The 16,438-nt window shown below is 41.0% G+C and overlaps 1 protein-coding gene across 1 annotated transcript in view; it reads left to right on the forward strand.

The window, feature by feature from the left end:
- TOX3 (TOX high mobility group box family member 3) overlaps positions 1-16,438 on the forward strand; it is a 96,434-nt gene that overhangs the window by 48,189 nt on the left and 31,807 nt on the right. The gene's annotated exons all lie outside the window — the stretch shown is intronic.

Genomic DNA, 16,438 nt, shown 5'->3' on the forward strand with positions numbered 1-16,438 from the left:
AATACCAGTGCTGAGAACTTGACAGAAATAAGTCTGTTAACAGAATCTGAATTACTGTTTTTGTTGTTAGAAGCTGGGCTTGGAAGGAAAATGCTCACAGTGGGACGCTAAGGATAAGGGGGACGGTGTAGAAAAATGGCTCTTAACGTTATTGGTATGACTTGGATTTCCAAGGCACATGGCTATAGACAGCTCACCTTCACCCAAACCTGGCATTAGTAGGGAGGAGAGATGTATAGGGTAAAATGAGATTCTTGGTGAGACAGTAGTTAATAAACACTGAAAGTAATCTTCTAGAACAAACATAAAAGTTGGAATACAGGATCATGTAACCTGTCCTTCTAGTTTTCCTGCTGTATTTCAGGCGTCCTGTTAGTTGTCCATGATGGCCAATTCATGATGTCATTTTACAACCCAGCACCCCATATGCAATATTTAGTTTTGGGGAAATTAGTTTTTTTTCTGATTTGGTGGGTGAAAATTACACAATGACTGAAATTCTCTGGGCTGTCCCTCAATATGATCCCTCTGGACTGTCCTTCCACTGAATTTTCTGCTGTCACCACAGGTTTAGCAAATCTTGATACCTGCCCAAAGTTTCATATCCTAGGAGTTGTTGCATATTGCACCCCTGCAGAAAACCTTGTTATGTTGGTGGCCATCACCGCATACTTTGGTAGCAAATTCCATAAGTTATATATGCACTATTTATTTCCTGTTTTTCCTCATTCCACCAACCCTTCCTTTAAAAACAATTGGTTTTATTTTGACTATTTGTATACTGCTTAATTACCAAAATCTCTAATACAAAGGAGACACCCATAGAAGAGACCTTTTCATCTAATTGGGAAAGCTTGTCAGAGCAAAAATGCCTTCGAATGTTTCCAGAAAGTGTGGATAGTGGGCACCTGTTGCATCTTGACAGGGATACTGTTCCACAGAACTGGGGCAGCCACACTAAAAGCCCTGCTCAGTTATTGTGGCTTCAGATATATTTGGGACTTGAAGGAGAAGCTCTCCTGCAGACTGCAGCGACCTACCTAGTTATATAATGGATAACCTGGTCCTGAGCTGTGCAGCGCCTTCTATGTTAGTACTGATATTGTGACATTGGCCCAGTAGCAGATTGAAAGCCAATGCAAGTCCCCCAAGCAAAGTGTTATATACTGGCAGCCATTTTCCCACACAAGCAGCATAGCCACCCCATTCTGCACCAGCTGCAGAATCTGGAACAGCCTCCAGCATAGCTCCACATAGAGTGCATTGCAACCCTGCACAGAGTGCAAATCCAATCTTGAATTTGCCAGTGCATGGACAAGTGCCAAAACCATCATGGCACTTTTAATTTTTATAAGTCTTTGAGCAAGTGAAATCACTGGGAGGAACAGTCTTCCACCCCCTCCCTAGATGGCTGGAGATCCACTGAGTGCCACAGAATCCATCTTATCTCTTGCCCTGAGTGTGGGGTATGCCAGGCATGGTGTGTTCTCACATCTTAAAGGCTCTGCCATCACCTCCTCCTGTTGTTTCTGTTTCTGCTTCTCCTTCTCATCTTCCTCCTTGAAGACAATCTACTCCCAAAGAGTATCCTCATTTTATCTTCCTGGTCACCTTCAGGGAATGCAGTTCACTGTGAAATGTTCATTATATGGCTAGCAGTTACAGTCTTAAAGGCCTCTGCAGATTTTATCCTCTCCTAGAAGAGAGGTATAGAAGAACTAAGACACTTGTAAGTACATTCATCTGCTGTGTTTAGCCTAAAAATGTCTCGACTAATCTTTCATTATGAATAAAATACCTACATCTGCTTCAAACTTCCTATATTAATTTTTTTACATTTATAACTCAGTATAATTTGAAACTGTGCAGTTGAGCCAAATAACGTTTCAGATTAGAATTCACATTTTTTGCTTAAGTGAGTGAAATTTGATATAAGAGTCTAAGAAAAGCTACTTATAGTCCAATTGCAGTATAATCATATATTCCTTGAAATTCAAGTGTGAAAATATTACAGTAATCTCAGATACTGTGGTAGAAAACCATTCCTTGGGATTCTTAGAATAAAATGCTGTCATTATGTTTAGAAACGAGATTCAGTCCCTTCGTATCCGTCTTGTCTATTTTATATGTATGTGTGTGTGTGCGCATGCATGTAATATTTTAAAAGCTATTACGGACCTGAAGTTCATACATTTATTAGAGGAGCACTTTGAAGGTAATGGGAGAATGTGTAAATGTTCACATTAAAAGGACATTGCCTGATTTTTTTTTAAAAATACACTACATTCTTAAATTGAAAAGAAGCTTTAAAACATATTGTTCAGAGAGGATTGGCAATGCCAGAGTGAGCATCTGCTGTCCCCAGGCAGGTAGTAGGATGGGTGGACCCACCACTAACCACTTCATACATATCTATACTGTTGAGGGTGCCACTTGCAGAAGGGTTGTTCTTATGCTGGCCTGGATAGCGTATGGTACCTTTTCTATACGCAAATCAGTATGGGAATCAGTCCATGTGAATAAAAAGGGGTGGGGAGGTATAAGATTTGACATTACTTGTGCATCTCAGACAGCTATCTTCAAACACTGCAGCCCCCCTTTTTTAAAGCAAACAACTGACTGCCCTATTACACCTTTTCGAGAATCAATTAACTTCCCCCAGAGCACCCCATCTGTAAGGGTGCTCCAGGGTATTGTGGGAAATTCAAATGCCAGCGCTTATCAGAGCAACATGGCTGTTGCCTATCATCTGTACCACCAGGTAAACCCAACAGACTTCACAACAGGGCCCCTATGTATGGTGAGATTCAACAGAGGGTGTTGTGTCAAGAGCCCCCTCAGGTTTTAGGCATGTAAGCAATATTATGGCAGTACGTAATGCTGAAGAAATTAAAGCCTTCACACTACGATTAGAGTGAAACTTTGTTTAAGACTTTGTTTATTAAGACAAAGCAACTGTGTTGGAGAACATCCTCATCAACCAGAATATATTCTCAACTGATCAATAGGGTTCACATTCTGCTTGCATATGGCGCTAAAAGCTTTTTTATGGGGATCAGAAAGTTGTCACAACCCAGTTTATAAGAAACCGTAAGAAACTTGCTTAACAGGAAAATCAGCATTGCCGAAGTCAAAACCTTCAACATTCCATGCTTCTTTCATTCTTTCACTTTCTCTCCCACCTTCATGCCAACTTTCTTTTTACACCCTGAGAGATTTTTACACCTCATCAATATAAGATCCGAACAGGGTACAGCCTACTATAGGCCCAAGTCAGTGTATACACCAGACCCACATATTCTGCTTCCACACTAAGTACTATGGGTTGTGTCCAACTAAGTTTCATTCAGAGTAGACCTATTGAAATTAAGGGACCTAAGTTGGTTATTAATTTCAGTGGGCCTACTCTGAGTCGGGCTGGCATTGGATACAACCCTATATGTTTCAACTTCTTTTATGATCACATCTGTGAGAAATACTGTGAAATTAAAGATTCCATTCATAAATACAATGGTACATACACTGTATTTATTTATTTCAGGGCTAGGGAACCTGGGCCCTCCAAATGTTGCTGGACTCCAGCTCCCATCATCCCTGAACATTGACCAATGCTGAGGATGGTGGGAATTGGAGTCCTACAAGATATGGAGGGTCATATCTGGTTTAGGCCTCTGGAGTTTAAGACTAGCCGCAAGCTTCTGTAAAATGCTGGAAGTGACTATCCCCATTTCCTTAGAATGTAGGACACCACATTTGGTAAAGACAATGATTCATGGCCAAAAGGACTTGTAAATATACCCATCTGTCCCATATCTTGAAACTCTCAGCAAAGCTCATTAGCCATCCATATCTGTGGCATATATTCATTGCTGATTGGTATTCATTGGGACTGGTTGGATGGAAAGGAAGGGAGCCAGCGCTAATTACAGGTGGAGCCAACAAATTCTGGTTATGCCTCCATCTTCCTCCCTGCTACCTTTTGCAATAGCAACAGTGAAACAAAGAAGAAGGAAGCTGACAGCCAGTGCCACCCCATGGAAAGCAGATGTGGACTAGCTGAGGGTAGACTGGGGTTGGTGGGGCTGTGCCCCATTTGCTCTAATGAATGACTTTCCATTATATATGCAGGTAACACAACTTACACACATTTAACTTGTGCACATTCAGCTTTACGCACTTGCCTACTTAAAGGAGGGCAAAACAGGAGCGGATGTCTGGGAGATCTGTTTTTTTCAATCCCACCTGCCATTGAACCCCATGAGTTTTGATATGTGATTTTGGTTTTACACACTATTCTAGCACCATTTTGTGGTTCACCTCATGTGCCAAAATGTCTTGGGCTGGCCCTGGCTCCAGGTAGCAGGGCAGGCAGCAGCAGGACTATGTGAAAGAGTGAAGTGCCTGCAGTTTTTGCTGTGATTATCCACACGCTTGCTCATTCATGCTTAGCCATGGTTTGGCTTAGCCTCACATGGGAACTGGGCCACTGTATTGTGAAAACTAGTGAAAGCTGTACAGTGCACAAAATATATTTTATCTAAACCTACTGCAATGACTAAGATGCTCAACTGAAGCAAACTTTCCATTTGATTTGCTTGCCTTTTTTGTCATTGTAGGCATGAAAATGTTAGTGTATGTTGTAGTTGTTTGGGATAATCTTATTGAAGCAGCATTCAGCTTCTCATCTTCTAATTACAGACAGTTTATTGTCTAGGCTGTCCCACTTTCCATGTGGCTTCCCACCAGCAAACTAGACTTAACCATCTCCATTAATTTAATTTGGCATTTCATTCAATCAGAATGAACATGGTGAGCTAACAAACAAAAATAAAAAAACCCTAATACTCATCCTTAATTCATGCCCTTATCAGACATCCAGCAACGTAATGAAACCCTCTCGAATGCTGGAAAAGATGTTATCTAGTGGAGTTATTAAGATACAGTAGTTAAACCTGTAAAGTAATTTAGTTCTGGTCTTTAATTACATCTTTTGGGATCATTATGTTTCCTTTACCCATAAGGATAGCTCAACCTCTTATGACTTGAGTTTAACAAAATGGAGACAGAAACATATTATGAGCATGAATGCTTTTGAAGAAGGTATTTTTTGGAGTAATATTAAATATACCATTTTTTTTTTGTTTTTTTAAAAATGGACCGAATTCTAGTTTTCCCCACCTCAATAATTCTATGGATACAATTGATCCTGACTCCAATTTTACACAATTGATACATCAGGAAGATACATATTTATACAAATAACCAGTCCCTATTCATAGCTCTACGATCTAAGAACTGTTAAGCAGGTGTGGGGGGGACACAAAGAAATGGATGAGTAATGATTGCTTGTTGCTTAAAAGAAAGTATGTGAAATGTCTCATATTAGGGCCCAATTTTTGAAAAAAATATTTTCAGTGTTTACATCCCACCCTTCACCCAAACCTTGCTAGATGGGTCACAATGTAATAACAATATATGATCCTACATAAATAGCATAATAAGAAGATAAAGATAATAAAAACTTGCTACTGTATTAGGATTGCATGTGGGTGTTGTTTTTTAAAAAAGTTAACTTGCTATCATGTAACACTCCATTAGCATCTTTGTCAATTTAATCACCCTCAATCACTTGCAAAGTGCTTAATCATTCTTACAGCCTTGTTGAAACCAGTATGGCGGCAGTCACCAGCCTTAATCCTCGAAATACCTATTTGGATATTTATAATCAGATGCAATGTAAATACAGTAGTTATGGCTGGTGCTGTCCCCCCTCCCTTTTTTTGTTATATAGCATCTCTCAGTTGTGATACTGCAACTAATGGTGCCTGGACCAGACAGATTAACAAAATTAACCCCTTGCCGCCTATTGTCCTTTTGAAAGGAAGTTATACTTCAGTAATGAGCCAGTTGTGGGTTTGACACCTAACGGCACAAATAGTAGGAAATATTTGTATTATATACAGCACTCAACAGCATTCCCATACTCCAGTGCACAGCTCCATGTGACCTCTGACACACATCCAGAATATTCTCACTTATTCACTTAAGTGGGAGCCAGCAGCTTTACATTTATGAAAGCAGGTTGTGTGGAGCTTTCTCCTTTGCTGGAGTGGGTGAGTAAGGAAGGCTATGAATGTAGGGAATCCTTGTGTACATTAGGCTTCTTACAGCTGAAAGAAGCTGCAGGTTTGGAGTACTACTGTGCATCAGTCATTGAGAAATCAGTGGCTATTACCATTGAGAATGGCTTGCATTACTGATAGAAGGCAGCTGTGCTTGGGTGAAAGCTATTATAATGTGATAATCAGTATAAACAGGTCTTCATGGTGAAAGATGAGAGAAAAACCACACACACACACACACAAATGGATGATTGTAAATGTGGAGGCAAGAGCTCCCACTTATGTTAGCTCTCCAAATCTCCCTTGAAAATGCCAACCAGGCTCCCTGAAAGTGTAAACCCCTGGCTCTGAGAAGGGAAGGGCAACAGGATATGTTGATTAAGCTTGTGAGTGCATTGCAAATATTAGGAACCTATTGAGGAATGTTGTCGATCAGGTGTGAGAAACTTCAGGCCCATGGGCCAAATGCAGCCCTCCAGGCCTCTCCATTTGGCCTTTGGAATTCTCCCTAGACCACGCTCCCTCTCTCCAGGCCACACCCCTGGCTGACCTTGCTTCACATGTTACGTGTTTTTGTTTGGCTGCAATTCGTCCTTGAACTCCAATACAGTAAATACATCACTGGTTTGCACGGTGGATAGAGAGGGGTGTTTTGAGTGTGTGTGGAAACTAGCCTATCACGCAAAGGTCAAGGAACAAGATTGCATTTTGTTGCTCCTCCCACTTTTGCCTCAGGCCCCACCCAGCACTGAAATTTGCCCAGAGGAAAATGTGGCTCTTTGGCTAAAAGGGTCCCCCACCCCAGTTGTAGATGTTGCTTACAAACCTAGCTGTGAAAATATGGAAGAGTTATTTGATGGTTAATGGCTGGGTTCAAGACTCCTATCTCCTCTGCTGAATAGAATAGGGTGGCTGGGGCAACCCAGTCAGATGGGTGGGGTATAAGAATTAAATTATTATTATTTAATAATAATAATAATAATAATAATGATAATAATAATAATAATAATAATAATAATAATAATAATAATAATAGAAGAAGAAGAAAGGCTCATTAGGATCTGAATCTTGGAAGTGGATGGATGGGGAGTTGAAATCCTATGATTCACCTGGTACTAAAGAACTTTACAGCTTTGTGATGGACTGAAATTAGCAGTTTGCTTTGTGGATCATGGTCCCCATTGCTCATGGTGGGGTAGGCAGACCTATAACCATCCTATTTATTTTCAAGGAGAAAAAAGTCTGAGTCTGGCCTAATCATCACACTTTTGTTAATAAAATTTCTATACCGCCCTTCATCTGAGTATCACATATTTATATTTCACAAAATAAAACACAAATATACATAACATAGCAACAAACAAAAACAATACCCTCTCCACAGGCCATCAATTGTTTAACTAGCAAAAGGCCTAATTCTTAACTTCCTTTCCCCCTGTTCCTTCTTCCTTCCAAGGCACTCCACTTCCATTTTTCTCACAGCAAAGGTGCTGACTGTGACACATCACCTTCCCTCCGGAACTGACCATAGCCTTTTAAATAATTTACTGATTTTGACTGCTTTTAATTCTTGCAGTAGATTACCGCTGAGTGATTATTAGCTTTCATCTGTTCAAAGCAATGCCCTGATGAACAATTGGGAATTTGTTTAGCCCATGTTTGCTTATTTATTTTATTCATTGCATTTATATTGCACCTTTATTCTCCAAGGAGCTCAAGGTGGTGTACATAGTTCTCCCTCTCCTTATTTAATCCCCACAACCACCCTGTGAGGTAGGTTAGGCTGAGAGTTACCTAGTGAGATGCATGGGCCAAGTGGCAATTTGAACTCTCCCAGGTCTAGCAATCTAACCACAATACTGCACTGGCTCAATGTTAAAGACTGTGATTCTGGTCAGTGGCATGCAATTCTTGGTCTTCTGCCCCATCTGCTCCCAATTATTTCTTCAGTGATCTGGCTAAATAATGGTCAAAACTCGTGGGTGGGGTGTGGGGTAGGGAAATACAATTGTAATCCATTGAGTTCTTCCCCTGTGTGCAACCCACTAAAATGAAAAGGGAGTTGTACAAACAAAAGCAGCAAATAGTGGGTTGCAGTGTAAGAACCATTTTGTGCTAAGCTTTTTGATCTGTCTCTCGCAAATCAAATATTTTATTAGGAGTAAAACATGGGAACCTTTTGTTCTACTTAGCATGATTTATAGCTGTTCCCAGCTGATCACCAAGAATTCTTTAAATTAAAAGCCATTAAATGTAAACCTTGTATAGATAAAAAAGATGTGCAAGAAGCAGTTTGTAATTCCTGCTTCAGGTGAGGACCACTCGAGCTACCTGCTCGACTTCAGGTGCCAGGAGACCCACATTTCGGCAGGGCAACAGAGCTTTTCAGTGTTAACATTGTTACTGATTCCCTCCCTTCATTTCTCCAGGGCCAATACTAATTAATGGATACAATTCACAGCTGATTAGCCGTAGACTCTGCAGTAATTACATTCATGTGCTAACAGTTCAGAGAATGATTTCTTACCCAGTCCTTATTTCACTCTGGTTTTTATTATTATTTATTGTCTAGATTTGGGGTGGGAAACATGCAGTTTGAGAGCTGCATGTGGCCCTTGGTCTAATTCCATGTGGCCCTCTGCATCACCTACCTCTCTAGACGTTGGCGGCATGCTCTTTCTATTCAGACAGAAAGTTTCCTTTGGGACAATGTTATCCTCCACTAAGGCAAGTGTGGAGAACCTGTTGCCCTCCACTATAGTCCCATCATCCCTGACCATTGGCCATGATGGCTGAGGCTGATGGGAATTGGAGTTCAATAGCACCTGGCTCTCCAGTTGCCCTAAATCACGTGGTTAGGCTCTCCTGTGCTATTTTATAGTTCTGCAGTGCACTTGGATGGTTTTTTAGTTAACATTTATTTATTTCATAATATTTATACACTGCTTGATTGTACAAAAAATAAATCACTAGTTAAAAACAATGATACGAAACCTTCAAAAAAATAAGCAAAACTAAAACCAGATCAAAACACGCACCAACATTCTACATACCTGGGTAGCCGTATCTAAGGAAAAATGTTTTTACCAGGCACCAAAAAAAGTACAGTAAAGGGGCCTGCATGATATCCTTAGGCATGGAGTTCTAAAGTGTAAATGCTGCCACACTAATTTATTGGGTTCTTACCAATGTGGAATAAGTAATATGTGGCATCTGTTGTAAGAGTGCCAGTTCTCAAGGTTAAAGTGGTTGAGTGGGCATATATGGAATAGGGCAATCTTGCAGATAAAGTGGCCTTGTCAGTAAGGGCTTTATATACTAATAGTAACACTTTGAACTTGGTCTGGTAGCAAGTCAACAACCAGTGCAGATCTGTGAGTGAAGGTGTTATATGCTGACAATATCTCATTCCTGTCAGTAATTTGCTGCAGCATTCTGCACTAACTGTGGCTTTCATGTCAAGCGCAAGGGAAGGTCCATACAGAGCGCATTGCAGTAATCCAGTCTTGAATGGATAATAGTTCTTGGGAAGCTGAACTCTGTTACCAGTACTACATTCTGCACTTTACTGCATTTCTTTGGGATTTTAGCTTATATACAGGTTGTGCTGATGCTTTTTTACGATTCATCTATCTTTTCTTTCATTCATTTTAGTGTGTGTTTATATAAAAAAGCAGTGTTTGAGAGAACAGCTCTTTTAAGAACCATTAGTGTTTTCCATGTAAATCCTACTTTGTTCTCGGTTCAGTGACACGCAAAAGTCTATCGTGTCACTTTTTGCAGCACCTGAATGAGTAATGAGTAATAAGACTGTGTGCAAAAAGTCACCATGAAATCTTGATTTGGGGGATAGAATAAATTACTGTGAATGTGTGGAGTAGGTGCTTTGAAACACGAAAAGCATCAATGACATTTTAATACCGTGTTTATATATATATATATTTGTTTGTTAAATATAAATCTTTGTAGATGTAACCTGAGACACAATGGACCTTTGCAGCAAATGCTGGTTTTAGTCTTCCCTGGTTAGTTCATTTATTTAGTCAAACTTATAGACCACATTCAATATATATATATATTTCATAATAAGGAGTTAGAGATTGTAAAATGAAGGTGATATTAACACTTTTCAAGGATACTTTATGGACAGGCAAAAACACAAGGAGGCATGGAGCAAGACTGGGGAAAGGTATGGCTTCAGGAGAGGGACTGTGGCCTAGAGAAAGGGAGTGTCCCGAGGGCCAGACAAAGAGGCCTAGAGGGCCGCATTTGACCCGTGGGTTTGAGATTCTCCACCCCTGCTCTAAACATACAAGAAAACAATGAAGATATACAGATATATCAGCAGATAAAACCACAGAGAGGAAGTCAAATAAAACATTACTACTAAAAATCATTAGCATGATGATGATTCATCAGGGAAGGTTATGATTTCTTTTGGATAGGCACTATTATTGTGGTAGAGAGGCAGTGCAATATCTTCCCTTAACCCAACAGTGTGAACTGGGTCTTCCATGTGAGCATCAGATCCCAGAGGCAGAGTCTGCATGATCCTATGGGAAGCACCGAATCAGTGGAGCATAAATGGGAGGTAATGTATAAAAATTCCTTCCAGTAGCACCTTAGAGACCAACTAAGTTCGTTATCAGTATGAGCTTTTCTTCAGATAAGTGTGCATGCACAAGAAAGCTCATACCGATAACAAACTTAGTTGGTCTCTAAGATGCTACTGGAAGGATTTTTTAAATTTTGTTTTGACTATGGCAGACCAACACGGCTACCCACCTGTAACTGGGAGGTGATGTGACAGAGCATATGTGTGCCTTGCAGAAGGTCCCAAATCCAATCCCCAGCATCTCCAGAAAAGGTTAGAAAAGACTCCTCCTCTGAGACCCTGGAGAGCTGCTGCCAACCTGAGTTGACAATACTAGCCTAGATAGATAGTCTATCTAGCCGCTGCTAAAGGTTTGGCCCAGAACTTAGTTCTTCTTTTGTTTTTCTTTCTTTGTGCCTGTAGAATGAGAGTGCTTCTTACAAAAATAATTAAATAGGCTGTATCTCAGTAGTAAAGCACATACTTTGTGTACAGGAAGATCTCAGGTTTAATTTGCAACAACTCAGTTAAAAGGATATCATTTAGCAGTATTGGAAAAGGCCTCTGCCCAAGACCGTAGGAAGTTGATCAGAGCAGATTATTCTGTAGATTAGGTGCGGACACCCTTTGGCCCTCTAGATGTTGCTGAACTACAGTATACATCTCATTGGCCATCTTTGCTGGGGAGTTGTAGTTCAGCAACATCTGTAGAGCCAAAAGTTCCCTACCCTGGTCTTACTATGGTAGGCTTAATTTCCTGTAGAAAGAGGCCACATATAGCCAACAAAAATCCCACTGGGATAATTAATTAAAAATCACCAGTAGTAGTTGTTTGTAGAACTGATAGGAGTCATCGCTGTGTATCTAATAAGAGTAATTAAATACAGTGGTACCTTGGGATAAGTACTTAATTTGTTCCAGAGGTCCGTTCTTAACCTGAAACTGTTCTTAACCTGAAGCACCACTTTAGCTAATGGGGCCTCCTGCTGCTGCCGCACCGCCGGAGCACGATTTCTGTTCTCATCCTGAAGCAAAGTTCTTAACCTGAAGCACTATTTCTGGGTTAGCAGAGTCTGTAACCTGAAGCGTATGTAACCTGAAGTGTATGTAACCCGAGGTACCACTGTACACTGTTTGAATGCCATTGGTTAACTCTAAGATGGGGAACCTCAGGTACAGACCTCTCTGGCCTTCAGGAATTTTTGTAGGCTATGTTTATTTATCAAATGGCCCCAGAACAGGTCACCAAAAAACATACTTAAAGCTATTGCAGTTTACATTAAAAACATAAATTAAAACCACAGAATATTATGTATTCCCAGTTCATAATCTTGTACAGTGGTACCTCGGGTTACAAACGTTTCAGGTTACAGACCTCGGGTTAAGAACTTTACCTCAGGATGAGAACAGAAATTGAGCGGCACGGCGGCAGCGGGAGGCCCCATTAGCTAAAGTGGTACCTCACATTAAGAACAGTTTCAGGTTAAGAACGGACTTCCGGAATGAATTAAGTTCTTAACCAGAGGTACCACTGTATTTTGGACTACTTGTGAATTATGCACTTGCAATAAATTTGAGTTCCTGCAAACATAGAATCACTGTAGCGTTCATTTACTTCAGAGAGGTCTCTCTGTGTTAAAAAAACTGTTGCAATTTACTCCAACCAGAGTTTAGGAGAACTGATATTTTCAGTGTTTTGCTACTTTGGCATCATGGTGGAAGGTGTTTTGGGTGAGTTCATACAATTATCACTCCCAGTATAATGTGAGCATGTACTAATGGTTATATTGGAGGGAAATCGGATCTGGATGAGACCAGCAGGGAGAGGATGCCAAGATCTGACTAGTTGTATTTTTGTATATAGTTTGGTAGCAGCATGCTGCTCAGTAAAGTTTGTTTCTTCTAATCCAGTCTCTGGATCATTTGTAATCTTGCAAATACTACACCTACTGCAAGACTGATGTCATTTTGCAGTGGATATACAAGGGAATTTGAGATCAGCCTATCCAGTTTTAAAGGCTTTGCAAGTGTTGGGTTTGGGCTTTCCCATGACAGAAAAGTCTTCATGGGGAAAGCACTTTGTGATACCAAAAAGGATTATGATTCTGCCTTGTGCAACACAGAGAAGTATGTGCTGCGTTGCAGCTTTTTCCTGACTGTACTTAACATGTATCTTAAAAAAAAACCAACCACAAAAAAACCACCTGAAACATATGTCAGGAGATTTCCAGTGCTCCTGGGTAGACACTATCTAAGATCTCAAGAGCAATTCACGTAACAATTGATCTTCTGGTGGCTGTTTGAAATTGCTGCATACAGGCATGCAAACTACAGGCACTCAAGAGGCCCCAAACCTAATACCCCCTGGCATACATAACACTGTACAGTGGTCAAATTTGCATTTGTTTCTCCACCCATCACTTGGAAGGTGGCACAGAAGGAAATGTGGCCCTGGATCTGAAAAGGGTACCCTGCTGCAGCGTGCACTATCCTCCAGTATATGGTGGTGGTTGTAGGGCAGTGATAATGAGCTAACATGCACAGCACTTTCCAATAACGTTGTAGTCCTGTGAATCATCTTCACTGTTCACAACTTAGAAGAGTCTGTGAAGGAGTAAGCAGATGCTTGCAAATTCCTTTGGGAGATTTTGTTGTTGTTGTTGCAAAAAGAAAAAAAAGTGTTTGAAAAACATCTTAACATGGTTGCCCTCTGGCTAAATTTGTTAAACAAGATTAACCAAAGCAAAGCATATGTTTGAGTCACACAACCAAAAGAGGAAGGACTCCTGATGTAGTCTTTTGATGAAAGCTTGCCCCGGGTTCCATCCCCAGCATCTCCAGGCAGGGCTGTGGAAGACTGTCTGAATCTCTGAATTGCTGACACCCGTCTTTGTAAACCACACTTAGCAAGATGGACCACCGATCTCAGTTGCTATAAAGGAGCAGTTCTTCATCTAGTGATAACAATCAACAAGTTATTTTAATGATTTCTAAAATATTAATATTAAACTCCCATTTTTTAAGCCTCTGTCAACAATTAATGCCAAGTAAAGCTTATCTGTCTTCTTGGGAAATTGGAACGACAGTTTATTTGGCTTTGCTTGAAACTTCCTGGCTTATTGTTCTAGCTGGCGAGAGAATCACCTGCTAGTGGGTTCCTGAAAATTAAAGCTTGTGAAATGCCAATATGGCTTTCGGAACAAATATAAAGATACATCCATATATGTCCAAGATTTTTATACCTTGCAATTTGGCTCCTAACTGGTAACTTGAGCTTTCCTGCTCAATGCATATCTCAAATGAGGCAGAGTGTGTTTCTCCTCTCCTATCATTCAGTCCTATGAGCTATGGAAGGAAGACTTTTCATGATTTGCAGTGATTACATTTGTCAGGATGGAGAGGGCAGGAGTAGAAGAAGAGGCACTTCTAGCTACCTCTAAGAGAGATATGGCCCCTCCACAGAAAGGAAAGTGATAATCCAGGGCACTTGATCCCTAGTTTTCAAAGGATCAGTCTGCATTTTTGTCAATTTGTCACTGGTTACAGAATCAAGGAATGGCTTGCATGTCCAAATTATAATTATAATTAATTACCCACCCTTCACCCTAAGGTCCCTGGGCAGGTTAAAACAGTAAAGCACAATATTAAAAAACTGTTTAAAATAGCTGGCAAGCACAAAAATAATGTGGCTCCTAAAAATAATTCACATCCAGTGTCAAAAGCAAGGGTAAAAATGTGCATCTTCAGCATTTGCTAGAAGCTGTGTAATGAAGGTGACAGGCACACATCTGTGAGGAGGGAGTACCAAAACGTAGGGACTGCCTCAGAGAATGCCTTCTCATAGGCCACCACTCCTCGAACCTCTGATGGTGGAGGAACTATCAAGGGGCTCCCCTCTGCTGATCTTAGCACCCAAGAGACTTGGAGGCAGAATTTGTGTATCGTTCCAAATACCGCCTTTCAGTGAATTCATATCTGTTGAATAATCACATGGTGCAGTACATGAATGTGTCACATGGTTTCAAGTGATACAGAAGTTTTTCTAAGGAGTTTTGTCTGATAGTTAAGTACATTTTTATCCTGCTGTTCACTGAAGGAACTCAGGGTAATATATATGGTTTTCTCTCTAACTATGTTATCCTCACACCCATATGAGGTAGGTCAGGTTGAGAGAGAGGGTGTGTGTCCAGGATTACCCAGTGAGCTTCATGGCTTAGCAGATATTTGAGCCTAGGTCTCCCAAACCCTACTCTGATACTCTAACCACTTTACCACACTGTCTTCCATAAGTAAGTGAGTGGCATGGCTGACTGGAGATTGCATGTTAGTATGTTGCTGTTTCTTAGCTGGTAAGTCTTCCAAAAGATGGAAGTGGTCATCGTTAGGCTTGGGGGAGGCCCGTGCTTAGGCACTTTGACCACTATGCCAAACTGGTTCATCCCAGCTAATGAATGACATAACAAACATCTCTTCTACCATCTCTATCAACAGGCAAACAGTGTCTTGAAAGAGTTAGCAGAAAGGGTAGTATGTGGGTCTGTCAGTTGCAGTTACCACCTCACTCCTATAACTACCTGCCCAAGCCCTAAAATCAGCTTCAGAGGTCCTTACTAGCATTTTGTGGGATTTGGCATATTAGAACAAGAGACAGGGTCTTTTCAGTAGTGGCACTGTGGTTCTGGAATGCCTTTGCAAGTGAGTTTCATGTAGCTTAAGACAGAAATTGAAACCCCATTTGTTTCAGAAAGGTTGCTGCCTCTTTTTCCAAGCTGTTTTATTATACATGGAGTGGAATTGTTTCTTTTAACTTGCATTATTGTTGTATTGTATGTATGGACTTTTTGTATTATGGGATATAGGTATGTAGCTCTGTTTTTGTACCCCACTCTGAATGTGACTGCAGAAGTATGGAATGAAAATATCTCAGCCATCATTATTAATATTGGGCTGCACAATGGACTAGATTAACTTTGGCAAGGAAGTTCTTATGTACTGCCAATGAAAGGTTGACAAGAATTTCAAATTTCATTTCAAAAGAAAGACAGGCGACAATATTTGTGGCCTGGCCATATGAATAGCTTTCACAATAATTTGCTTAGGCTCTGCCCAAGGACACGGGGCTGTAGCTCAGGGGAAGAGTTATGCTGGAAGCCCCGAGTTTTCAGTCTGCCTCTTCTTCCAATAGGGTTGAGAATATCCGCTCACTTGGGCTTGGTGGGGGGCAGTGTCTGCTGAATGGCATGGCCACAACTGGATCCAGGAATAATTGCCTTTGTTCTTCATGGCCAGGCATGGGCATGAGGTCTGTGATCTGTCCATCCCTGGTGTATTGAGGAGGGCAACATGGAGCAGCCCACCCTCTTGGCTATTCAATTTACCTCCCACCCACCCATACTGTTGGGGCCCACTTAGTGGGGGAGTGGGCAAGTTGGGGTAAGGACCTTGCTGTGGTTAATTAGGCACCATATTTGGGGTCAGAGAGAAATTTTCTCCTGCAAGCAGATTGGCTGGCTTGCAGGTTTTCACCTACCTCTTAGCAATTGTCACAACTTTAGTGGATAACACATTGGGCTGGATGTTTAGTCATGTGGGTATCCCATTAAAGGGGTGTAGGAATGGGTGACTCTGTCCAGGAGTCCACATGGGGACCAATGGGCCAAAACACTTCTCCCAATGGCAGGCCTGTGGGGGGTTGTGGCACCTGATCCATGTGGGGTGCGAT

The sequence above is a fragment of the Podarcis filfolensis genome, assembly GCF_964270895.1.
Source record: "Podarcis filfolensis genome assembly, chromosome: 8".
NCBI lineage: Eukaryota > Metazoa > Chordata > Lepidosauria > Squamata > Lacertidae > Podarcis > Podarcis filfolensis.